The following is a 10281-nucleotide window of genomic DNA, read 5'->3' on the forward strand; positions in this document are numbered from 1 at the left end:
CTCTCTCTCTCTCTCTTTCATGAATGAATGAATGAATGAATGAATGAATGAATGAATAAATAAATAAATAAATAAATAAAATCTTAAAGAAAAAAAAGCCTCTGCCTTCCACTCAGGTCACGGTCCCGGGGTTCTGCCCCCATCTCAGCTGGGATCGATCCCTGCTTCTCCCTCTCCCATTCCCCGGGCTTGTGTGCTCTCGCGCGCGCGCGCGCGCGCGCTCTCTCTCTCTCTCTCTCTCTCTCTTTGTCAAATAAGTAAATAAATATTTTTAAAAAAACATCAAACAAGAGGGGCGCCTGGTGGCTCAGCTGGTTAAGCATCCAACACTTGATCTCTGCTCAGGTCTTGATCTCAGGGGCTCAAGTTCAACCCTGCATTGGGCTGCATGCTGGGTGCAGAGCCTACTTAAAAAAAAAAAAAAAAAAACTAAGAAAATTGGAAAGCCAGGGGAAAAAGTAAACATTTTCAAGGTCCCACCATCTAGAAATAATCCCCTTGAAGATTTTGTTAAAACATTTCCAAAAATCTGTCCCTGCACATGTTATGTGTCAAGATAGACTTTTTTATTTTTACTTATTTATTTTAAACGTTATTCAGTCTTTAAAAATATTTTTTCAGATGTCCAAGAACACATTAAATGCCACTGATATGTAAGCCAAAAAAAAGTATTCAAAGTTAGTAATAGTTCATACCGGAAATTAACATTTGTTATATTTGAGAGCCCATTTATTTAAGCAAACCTTAAAAACTACTAAAGTATTGGCAAAATTATCAGATGGGTTAATATAAATAAAAGAACTTTGTGAAATGTGGGCTGAGAGGCAAGATGTTACTGTTTGTTCACCTGCAGGGAATGCTAACTAGTTAGCCCCATAACACATCCATGTTTCCGAACATTCTTTCAGTAAATCTTGGTTGAATGTCTATCATCCATGCAGAACTGAGCTAATTGCTTTAGAGAGGATAAATAAGCAACCAGTGTCTTTGGCTGCCTTCCATGAATTTACTGTGTGGTTGGGGAGAAAAAAAAGAGGTAAATATTTAAAAAATTGCAAGTCAAATTGCAATTTATTCAATTAATTTCAACAAATATGTCTTGAGGAAATATGTACCATTGTTGGGGATACAGCAATGAACAATACTGATGAGGTCCCTGCCTTCATGGACCTTACATTTTAGTGGGTAAGGCAAGCATGTGAGGTCAGACAGTGGTTGAGTGCTATGAAGAAAAAGCAGGCTAAAGGGATAGTGACAGTGTGCTATTTTTAGATGGGCTAATCCAGGAAGGCTGCTCTGAGGAAGTGATATCTGAGCAGGGACTTAAATGTGGCAGTGGGCCATGACCAGCTAGGGAATGATCCATCAGGCAGAGGGAATAGCAAGTGCAAAGGCCCTGAGGCAGGAATATACTTTGCATGCAAAATGGCAAGGAAATGTAATTGAGTGTTGAATGTATGCTATGGTATGAAATTGTAATGAGTCTTGAATGTCTACCATGGTAGATAATTATAAAGTATTTTTGTGGAAGTTTCCTCAAAAATCATCCAGTTTAAAGTAAAACAGTAGGGAATTTTATATACACAAAAATGTATTCATTTTCCCCAACAAATCTGCAGTGTTTTGTCTCAAAATAATCTACTACTGCATTCAAAGAGATAGACTACACTAATTTCAATAATAAATTTTGATTACTCAACCTTTTCATTTTCCTATTTAGAACAAAAGAACAGACACTTATTACAGTCCTCAAAACCATCTGCATTAAATTGATGAGCCAAAAAACACGGCTATCACAAACCCAGACATTTTGCTCCATAATCTAAAATGTCCTATTCATTCTCAGTATTCTTGTTCTTAGAGGGGAAAATGTTGAGTCAATGGTTTCAACTTGGAAGATTTACTGAAACATCAAGATTCTGCAGAGTAAAAATCGAGTGGAAAAATGAGAAGAAAGCAAGTTACCCAAGAATCAAGCAAATTTAAACATGATTTCATTGATTTATTAACTTGAATAAAACTGAAGGAAAATTGCACACACATAGTACTATACGACATCATTTTATTTAAATCTTCGGCAGTATGTGATTATATTACTTCACTCCAGAGTTAATAAGAACCACAAACAAAAAATCTTAAAGTTATTAGTATCCTCAGTGTTTGGGTTTTGAAGCATTTGCTCCAGGTATTAATAATCTTGGACTTGGGCCCCATTTACAAACTTTCCCCTTTTGCACACAATATACATCATTGTACCATGTTTTTTTCTCCCTCATGAATACAAATAGGATTCCAAGCAGGAGAATCTTTTTCAGTGACATTTCAAAATAATAGGCAATGTGGAGGCCTGTATCTTGTTCTGGACTGTCAAAATTTCTTCCAATCCTGTTTTAGAAACAAAATTGCTTAAGTTCTGTGACATTCTGGAATCTCCGGAGTGAATGTGTGTGTGTGTGTGTGTGTGTACACGTGTGTGTATGTTTAGGAGCTTTTTAGTATAATTTATATATTATAAAATTCACCTGTTTTAAGTGTACAATTTAATGAATGATTTTTAGTGCATTTACAGACTTATGCAGCTATCACCACAATCTGATCTTGGAATGTTTCCAACCCCAAAAAGATCTCTAGGGCTTATTTGTAGTCAATCTGTTTTCCCAACCCCATGCCCAGGCAAATACTAATCTACTTTTTATCTCTATAGATTTGCCTTTTCTGAATAACCTCTGTTTTGATTGGTGTTTCGATAAAATTTGACCATGGTATCTGCTAAAGCCCCCACAGAGAATTGCTTGCCCAGCCTAATAGCAACTAAAAACAAAATTAAAACAGTGCCAGAATGGGTGTGTTTTCTCAAATTTCTGACCAATCTGTAAAAAGTTCCAGACATGGGGCGCCTGGGTGGCTCAGTCGTTAGGCGTCTGCCTTCGGCTCAGGTCATGATCCCAGGGTCCGGGGATCGAGCCCCGCATTGTGCTCCCTGCTCCTCAGGAAGCCTGCTTCACCCTCTCCCACTCCCCCTGCTTGTGTTCCCTCTCTTGCTGTGTCTCTCTCTGTCAAATAAATAAGTGGAATCTTTAAAAAAAAAAAAAAAAGACAACATTCTGGTCATGAACATGTTTTAAAAAAAAAAAAAAAGTTCCAGACATTTTTCAGATTCAAGTTTATACAAGGCTGTTAAGGCAGCTCCTTCTACCATCTTTTCTCTTGTCAGGGAAATAGGTTCCTTAGCCATGAGCTTGCAAAGCAGGTGATAGTCTCCGGGCAGCCACCCTATGGGGAAAAAGCCCAGGAACTCAGCCAGGATCCAATACCCAAACAACCCTCTGCATTTTATCATTTATTTTTATTTTTTAAGATTTTATTTATTTACTTGAGAGAGAGAGTGTGAGCACGAGCAGGGGGAGGGGCAGAGGATGAGGGAGAAGCAGACTCCCCACTGAGTGGGGAGCCCAAGGCAGGGCTCAATCCCAGGACCCTGAGATCATGACCCCAGCTGACTTACCATTTCTTTCTAACACCTCACTGCAGGGCAGTCTGTGGGAGAGGGAGAAGACCCTAGATAAGGTGGTCTTGCCTAAGAAGGTGCTCACCCGCAACTGCTTTTGTCAACTGTCATTGAAATTCCATTTCTAAAGACAGAGGCTCTTACTGTCAAAATCTCACTCCAGAATGTTCTCTTGCTAGACCCTATATAACTTGAAATGCAGTTCAGACCTCCTTCTTGGAAAAGTTAGTTGGTACGATTGTTAATTAAATTAATTTAAATAAACTAAATTAGTCCACATGGACTCCCCCATGTGGGTGGGTCTTATCCTATCAGTTGAGGGCCCAAATGGAACCAAAGGCAGAGGAAAGAGGAATTTGTCCCTTTTTTCCTGCCTTACTGATAGAGCTGGGCCATTTCAACTCATCTTCTCCAGCCCTCTGGCCAATATTTATACCACTGGCATTCCTGGTTCTCAGGTCTTCAGACTCAGACTCAATTATATCACTGGTTTGACTGGGTCTCCAGCTTGTGGACAGCAGACTATGGGACTTCTCAGCCTCCAAGGCACATGAGCCAATTCCTCATAATAAATATCCATATAAACCTCTACATATTGGGGTACCTGGGGGGCTCAGTCGGTTGCCTTCGGCTCAGGTCATGATCCCAGGGTCCTGGGATCGAGCCCCATATCAGGCCCCCTGCTCAGCGGGGAGCCTGCTTCTCCCTCTCCCACTACTGCTCCCCCTGCTTATGCTTGCTCTCTCTCAAATAAACAATATCTTTAAAAAAAATCTTTACATATGGACATATATTATGTATACCATAAATCCAAATAAGTCATACATATGAAAATAAGAAGTGGGGGTGCTGCTGTAACAAATACCTAAAAATGCAGAAGTAGCTTTGGAACTGGGTAATGGGTAGAGAATGGAGTTTGAAAGTTCATGCTGGAAAAAGTCCACATGGCATGAACAGACATTTGTTCATTCATTCATTTATAAGATTTTATTTTTTTAAAGATTTATTTATTTGAGAGAGAGAGCTCATGTGCATGAGCAAGGGGAGGGGCAGAGAGAGAGGGAAAGCAGGGAGCCCGACTCGGGGCTCTATCTCAGCCCCAATTGGGAGCCCCAATCAGGGCTTTCTCCTTGGTTTCAAAGTTTTTAATACCTAAACACATACACCCATACAACCCACACAGAACAAAACAAAATCGCCCCGTGACTTCACATTTTTAATGATTTCCAAAGTAAAATCACTCCTTCAGCACTCAAGTGCTTAGTCAGTGCTCTGCCCTCCCTGTCCAAGCAACACCTAGTCTGTTATTCATTTCCACCCGACTCCCCTCCTGGATGTTTTGTGGCAAGCCTCTTCAACAGGAGAATTGCTACCAACAGAAGTAAATATGCTTGGAACCTGTACATCATGTTTTGAGTGCCTCAAAAGGAAGCAGAAAGGCAAATTTTATTTCTGGACCTGTGTAAGCCAAGCCACAGGGTCCTTTTCTAAGGTAAAATGCACGACAAAAGGTGCCAAGCATTTCCCTTATTGTGCAGCTAGCCTAAAACGCATTTCATTCAAGAAAAATTTGAATAATGTAAGTTACAGAGTTACCGTGAAGTCTGTGGACACTCTGATAGGCTTTGAAAAGTGCAGCCAAAATCTCAAGCGGCAATTTCCATGTTTGGCTGACGTGCAAAAAAGCTGACTAAAAATGTGCACACTGAGGACAAATGGATAGAACCCATTACACATCAGGGAAAAGCGAGTCAGAGAGTAGAGCACACACCTGGGGAGGCCACACAGCATATTCCACAAAGAGAAGCTGCCGAGGTTACCACTTGGGAAAAAATACTGTGACATCGTGCTTGGGGAACCGTTTCCAGTCTGTAGCCTCTGATCTGCTTGGAAACTAGTCTATATAACAAATTTCTGATACACTGGAAGTCATTTCTCCTAGGGCTGGAGGGAATATTTGAGACTCGGTTATTCACTATCCGTAATCGCGAGGGACTATGACCACAGCAACACGAGATGACTGACCTTGTTCAAAGTTCTAAAACTGGACCTGAAAACACACAACCATAATGAATGTTCAATGATTAATCAGCATCTGTGAATGGATGGCTGAAAAACAGTGAGTTACAAGACAGCATTTCTATCTAGCTTTTTAAATCATAATTAGGGGTGTGTGTGTGTGTGTGTGTGTGTGTGTGTGTGTATGTAAAACATTACAGTCTCATGGGTGACACTAAGGTTGTATCAGCTTGATGAATCTGTTCAAGCCACGCATCTTGCCAACATGGCTCCAAGGTCGTGACTTTGACTCCTATGAAGATCAAATGCAGCACTCATCCTCTTGCCCAAAATAACATCCTTCCCAGGAAACATTTGGATACTTAACTAATTGGTGTCTTTGCCATTCATTCATACATTCATTCATTCATTCATTCCACCATCATTTAACACTGGGGCACAAAGAGGATTAATTCAGGGGACTTGGTCACAATCCAGAGGTCCATGGGTATGTGCTTGTGTTTTCTAGTTAATATATGTCATTGTAGCCAAATCTTTTTCCCCCTGGCTGAAATGCAAGCACCTGGAGAACAGGCTGGAGGGATATATAACTCAAATGGGGCACTTGGGAGCCCCTGGAGCAGAGTGTCCTGGTGGCACATCTTTGGATTCCCAAGTGGTAAGAAGGAGGAAAGAATGATCAGGGAGAATCTAGCTCAACAGATTTCAAAGAACAAAGAGGGCAAGCCCCTCCTGTCCCTACTTGTAACAGTGCTGTGGACACATAGAACCCTGTTCTAAATGGTTCAAATCCATTTTATTGTGACCAGGCAGTTGAGAAAATTTAACCGCAATGGAAGATTAGGTTCATCTATAATACTATAGGACCTATGGCCCATTTCCCCAAATCACTGTGAATTAAATATGTTACTATCAAGTAGGAGAGGCTCCCAAAATAATTTTCTCTTATTTTATTTCTTTTGTAACCATTCCAACTCATAAAATATGCAAGGAGCAAGAAAAAATGGAAAGTGCATAAGAAAGTTTCTTGAGGGGCCCCTGGGTGGCTCAGTCAGTTAAGCGGCTAACTCTTGATTTTGTCTCAGGGTCATGAGATCGAGCCCCACATTGGGCTCCATGCTGGGCGCGAAGCCAGCTTAAGGTTCTCTCTCCCTCTGCCCCTGCCACCCACCTCTAAAAAAAAAAAAAAAGAAAGAAAGAAAGAAAGAAAAGAAAAAGAAAGTTTCTTGAAATGTCCCTGTGGAGTTGGACCAGCTTTTACGTAATACCACATAATGGGCTTCCAGGGATGAAGAAGGATAAAAAAAACTTCGTTAGAAGTCACACACACAGGGCGCCTGGGTGGCTCAGTGGGTTAAGCGTCTGCCTTCGGTTCAGGTCATGATCCCAGGGTCCTGGGATCGAGTCCCTCATCAGGTTTCCGGCTTGGCGGGAAGTCTGCTTCTACCTCTGACCCTCTCCCCTCTCATGCTGTTTCTCTCTCTCTCTCAAATAAATAAATAAATAAATAAATAAATAAATAAATAAAATCTTAAAAAAAAATGCCACACACACATTTGGAAAAATCTCAACTTCAAGCATCCATTTGAATTACAATGCACAAAAATCTGTGTTTCTCAGACTGATAAAGGTCAAACAGTATAATCATACCCAGTGCTAGTGAGGGCATGGGAGAAACTAGTCTTGTTCACAGTCTGTGGAAGGATAAAGTGGAGAAAAAGCTTTGGGGGACTCTTTTGGTCCTATCTATCAAATTAAAAAAAATTTTTTTTTAAGATTTTATTATCTATTTGAGAGAGAGAGGGCTAGAGCACAAGCAGGGGGAGCAGCAGAGGGAGAGGGAGAAGCAGGCTCCCCACTGAGCAAGGAACCCGATGCAGGGCTCGATCCCAGGACCCCGGGATCATGACCTGAGCCAAAGGCAGCCACTTAACCGACTGAGCCACCCAGGCGCCCCTATCTATCAAATTTAAAATGTGTATATCCTTTGATCCAGTGTATTAGTCAGCTCCAGCTGTTGTGAAAGAAAACCACAGACTCGGTGCCTTCAACAACAGAAATGTATTGTCTCACTGTTCTGGAGGCTAGAAGTCCAAGATCAAGGTGCAGTCAAGGTTGGTTTTGGGTGAAACCTCTCTTCCTGGCTTGAAGATGCTATCTTTTCCCTCTGTGCTTACATGTCCATATGCAAAAAGAGAGAGAAGTCAGGTGTCTCTTCCCCTTCTTATAAGAACAGCGGTCATACTGGGTTAGGGCTGTACTCTTATGACCTCATTTAACCTTAATTACCTCCCTAAAGGCCCTACCTCCAAATAGAGTCACATTGGGGGTTAGAGCTTTAACATATGAATGGAAGGCGGGGTCAAAAATATGGTCCACAGCACCCAGCAAAGCAACCTTTAGAAATTTATGTTGCGGACGCCTGGGTGGCTCAGCAGGTTAAGCATCTGCCTTCGACTCGGGTCTTGACGGCTCGGGTCTTAATCCCAGGGTCCTGGGATGGAGCCCCGCATCGGGCTCCTTGCTCCGTGGGAAGCCTGCTTCTCCCTCCGCCTGCTGCTCCCCCTGCTGGTGCTTACTCTCTGTCTCTCTCTCTCCCAATCTCTCTGACACATAAATAAATAAAATCTTCAAAAAGAAAGAAAGAAAAATTTATCTTGTATGTCTGCATACGTGCACAAATATCTTTGAATAGGAATATTTAAAGTTGTTTTGTCTGCAGTAGCCAACATAAGCATCCATCAAGAGGGGGCTAGTTAAACAAATTAAGGTACATTCAGTCAATAAAATACTACTATGCACCTGTTAAAATGAATGAACCAGCACTAAACATGTTGACATAGAGAAATCACTAAAATGTATCATTATGGAAAAAACAAGGTGAAGAGCAGTGTGTGGAATATGATCCAATTTCTATTAAAAAAATGCTTAAGCACCAATATTTTCTTGAAGGATTTGTAAGAAACCATTGACAGTCATTAGCTCAGAGGAGTGCACTTGAGCATGGGAGGAAGCCCTTGTTTCTTCTAGCCTTTAGCACTGTGTACTTAGCCCACCCTCCCCGCGGGGAGGTATGTTACTTTTGTTAAAAAATTGAGGTAAATTTCACAGAGCAAAAACTTCACCATTGTAACCATTGAAAAGTGTATGATTTAGTGATACTTTAGTACTTTCACAATGTTATGCAACCATTACCTCTATCAAGTTGCAAACATTTTCATCACCCCGAGTGGGCAGGTAGTCCTCATTCCCCCCTCCCACAGTCCTTGGCAACCACTAATCTGCTTTCTGTCTCTATGGATTTACCTATCAGGATGTTTCATATAAATAGAATCATATAATACGTGGCCTTTGTTTCTGGCTTCTTTTGCTTAGGGTAATGTTTTCTTTTTTTTTTTAAGATTTATTTATTTGAGAGAGAGAGCATGAGCGCAGGTAGGGGCAGAGGGAGAGGAAGAGAGAGACTCTCAAGCTGACTCCCTGCCGATCACAGAGCCTGACGCAGGGCTGATCCCACAACCCCAAGATCACGACCCCGAGATCACGGCCCCAAGATCACAACCCCGAGATCACAACCTGAGCAGAAACCTGAGTCAGATGCTCAACTGACTGAGCCACCCAGGTGGGTGGACCCTCTCTCTCTCTTTTTTTTTTTAAGTAGGCTCCATGCCCAACTTGGGGATCAAACACACAACCCTGAGATCAAGAGTCTCATGCTCTACCAACTAAGCCATCCAGGCACCCCTAGAATCATCTTCTGGAGGTTCATCCACGTTGTAGCATATATCCCTTTTTATGGCTGTATGAATATACCACATTTAGTTTTTCCATTCATCCATTAATGAACATTCGGGTTGTTTCCTTGTGGTTATTGTGAATAATGCTGCTATGAACATCTGTGTACAAGTTTTTATTTGAATACCTGTTTTCAGTTCTTCTGGGAGTGGAACTGCTGGCTCATTGGGTAATTCTATGTGTAATTTTTTGAGGATGAATGTTGGTTTTTCTTGTGTTTAAATATTTAATTTCATTCTATAAATGAAACTGTATAGGACAGAACCTTGAAAGATCTTTTAGTACAGTCTCTAGAATAAATGGACATTGACAATGGACATTATTTATCTAAATTAAAACAGTAACTTGAATTTAACAATATATTTTGCCTTAGGGCCTATTAGATGTCTTGTATAAAATGGACACTCCAATGTTCTTGCTATTGAAAACAGTGTATCTCAAAAGCATATAAGCATTCTTTTGATAACACTAGTATCCTTAGACAAAATACAATGCAATAAGTAGTAATTACTCTAATTTTAGAGATATTGTTGGTTCATTCAAAAAATAACTGTTGACCACTTCTCACCTAGTCGGATTGTTGTTATAAAGAATACTGAAGTTAACAAATGTTGTCAAATATCTGAAGAAGTTGCAACTTTTGTGCACTGCTGGTGGGAAGGTAGAATGGTACAGCTGCTATGGAAAACAGTATGGTGGTTCCTCAAGAAATTAAAAATAGAACTACCATATGATCCTGCAATTCCATTTCTGGGTATCTACCCAAAAGAACTGCAATCAGAGACTTGATTATACATATACATGTTTATAGCATCATTATTCACAGCCAAGAGGTAGAAACAACCCAAGTATCCATCAACAGATGAACGGATAAACAAAATGTGGTGTGCATCTCTCTATATAGATAGAGATAGCTATATGGAAAAATCACATTAAACACACACACACACACAACGGAA

This window comes from Callorhinus ursinus, unplaced genomic scaffold (assembly GCF_003265705.2).
Source record: "Callorhinus ursinus isolate GAN/ISIS: 27379988/994484 unplaced genomic scaffold, GSC_fseal_2.0 scaffold56, whole genome shotgun sequence".
NCBI lineage: Eukaryota > Metazoa > Chordata > Mammalia > Carnivora > Otariidae > Callorhinus > Callorhinus ursinus.